We start from the raw sequence: 3,136 nt of genomic DNA, 5'->3' as shown, positions 1-3,136 counted from the left end.
CCTTCCTTTTATTTTCCTAGTGTTATTCATTAATCTTCAGCTTAAATCTATACATTTAAATAAATCTATACATTTCCTTTTAGCATTACCTTGCCTATCTCACAAGTATTGACAGAATGCTTTTATTTGTCAGCTTGAAATATGTTCTAATTTCCATTATGATTTTAAATTCAATAAGAAATTATTTTCTAGTATATTTTAGTTTTAATAATAGGTGGGATCGTTTTGGCCTTAATATTTATTCTGCCTATTTATATTGTTTTTACTAAACATTGTATAAGCATATCAGTAGTGATATTTAGTAAGATTTACTCAATATAACAAAATCTGTCTTGAAAGAGCTCTCGGATTGAAAAGAATGAGCATTTTCAAATTGTTATAGGCAATATTTTATATGTCTTGTCAACCAATTTTATATTACATGAATTTTATACTTACATTTATTATTTCCTTTATTCTTCTTACTTATGTACTTTGTTCCTTGTTCAAGGTTCTTAAGAGGGAAGTTCAGATCATTGATTCTAGATCTTTTTCCATTTTTAATATAGGGATTTACAGTGCTCTAAACTTCCCTCTAAGAGACGTTTTAGCTACATTGCACAAATTTTCATTTGTTTTGCTTTCATTTTTATTCATTCACAATACTAATATTTCTGTTTATGTTTTCTTTGACCCATAGGTTATTTAGAAATATGTTTTCTAGTTTCTAAATATTTGGAGATATCTTTTAAAGTAATCTTTCTGTTATCAATCTTTAATTCAGTCACTTTTTAGTCCGAAAGATTTCTTCTATGATTTCAATCTTTAAAACTTGTTTATGGTAAAAATACAGTTTATCTTGTTAAATATTTCATATTCACTTTTTAAAAAATGTGCGTCCTGCTGTTTTGAAGTGGATTGTTCTAAAATGTTAATTATGTCAAGTATGTTTGATAGTGTTAGTCAAGTCATGTAGGTGGTGATAATAGTTTTTTTGAGGTATAATTTAAATTAAACATTATATTAGTTTCAGGTATACAACATAATGATTCGATATTTCTACAAATTGTGAAATGATCACTGTAGTAAGTCTAGTTATCATTCATCACTATATATAGTTGCATAATTTTCTTTTCCTTGTGATGAGAACTTTTAAGATTTAATTTCTCAGTAATTTTAAAATACGTAGTTATTAGCTATTGTTGCCGTGCTGTACATTACATCCCCATGATTTATTTATTCCATAACTGCAAGTTTGTGTTTTTTGACTTTTCACCCATTTGGCCCACACTGTAGCCCCTGCTTCTGGCAGCCAACATTCTGTTTTCTGTATCTATAACCTTGGATTTTTATTTGTTTTTGTTTGTATTTTTAGATTACACTTAGAAGTGAGATCATATAGTATTTGTCTTTTTCTGTCTAATTTATTTTACTTAGCACAATGCCCTCAGCATCCATTGATGTTTTCACAAATTTCAAGATTTCATTCTTTATTATGAATGAGTAATATTCCATGTATGACCTCTTCTTTATCGATTTATGTATTGATGGACACTTAGGTTGCTTCCATATGTTGGCTCTTATAAATAATGCTGCAGTGAACATAGAGGTACATATATCTTTTGGAATCAGTATTCTCAATTTCTTTGAATAAATACCAAAAAGTGGAACTGTTGGGCCATATGGCAGTTCTATTTTTAATTTTTTGAGGCGTTTCCATACTGTTTTCCATAGTGGCTGTACCAATTTACATTCCCACCAACAGTGCACAAGTATTCTCTCTTCTCTACATCCTTGTCAACACTTGTTATTTCTTGTCTTTCTGATGACTAAATAGTTATTCTTTAAACTGTTGAGAATAGGGTATTTAAATCTCAGATTATAACTAGCTTTATCTATTTTTCCTTATAGTTCATTTCCTTATAGTTAGATCATTTGCTTCATTTATTTTGACTGTTATAAATTGCATACACCTATAGGATTGTTACATCCTCTTGAAGAATCCCTGTATTTATTACCTACTAAACACAGCAATTTATTGAAAAAAGTAATACATCATGGCCGAGTTAGTTTTAATGACAGAATTTATCCCTGTATTAGTTATCTATTGCTCCATAACAAATGACTCCAGAATTTAGTGTCTTAAAAAAACAAAAATTGATTATCATAAGGACACGAGTCAAAGAATCTGACAGTCGCTTAGTCAGATGCCTTTTTCTCAAGATCTCATGAAGTTTCAGTTAAACTTTAATACAGCTATGGTTGTAATCTCATGAGAAGGCTTGACTCCAGTGGGATACCCGCTTCCAAGTTTACTCACGTGGTTATCGGCAGGCCTTGGCTCCTGACTAGATGAGCTTTCTCACAGAAATGTCTCGTGACATAGCAACTGGTTTCCCCATAGACCAGTGAACAAGAGTCTGAAACAGAAGCAACTGTTTTTTAAAATTCTCTAATCACAGAAGCTATGTTACATCATAGCATTCTGCTATGTTCTCTTTTATAGAAGCAAGTCAGTAAATGTAGCCAATACTCATGGAGAGGTGATTACATGAATACCTGGCAATGGGGATGATTGGAGGTCATCTTGATGGCTGCTAAGCTTGTTCTTTAACTTGAACCCAGCATGTGTAAATGCCCTCAGAGAAGAAAATAGCCAATGTTGATCAGTTCATCTCAAAAAGTCTCTTTCCTCTCTACAGTTTTAATTTATCTAGTTTTTGTGGCTTCTCTAGACTTCTGATGTCTTCAGAATGTTGTCTTTGTTTTCTAGTTGTTGCACTGAGAGCACTAACTGCAATTACTTGCTACGTCCTACCTGGAAATGTAATGTTTTATCTTAATTAGTACATTCTTCATTTCTAAAGGTTCAATTTGGTTCCTTTTCAAAATGCTTTGTTCATTTTTATGGACTCTTTTTTCCTTAATAATATTTTCAATTTCCCCATATTTCTGAAAATATGTTACATTCTGAAAACTTTATTGATGCTATTTTCTAAAAGTGTCAGGAAAATATACATTTCCTGTTTCTCTCTACTTGCAAAAAAGTTCTTAATCCTCAGAGATTATATATTAAATGAAACAGGAATCCATAAAGGTATATATACTCTAAAGTTAGCTTTTTCTTAAAAAAGGAATCACAATTCAAGTTTAATAA

This window comes from Pteropus medius, unplaced genomic scaffold, assembly GCF_902729225.1.
Source record: "Pteropus medius unplaced genomic scaffold, Ma_sr-lr_union100, whole genome shotgun sequence".
NCBI classification, from domain to species: domain Eukaryota; kingdom Metazoa; phylum Chordata; class Mammalia; order Chiroptera; family Pteropodidae; genus Pteropus; species Pteropus medius.
Note: the sequence above shows the minus strand (reverse complement) of the source record.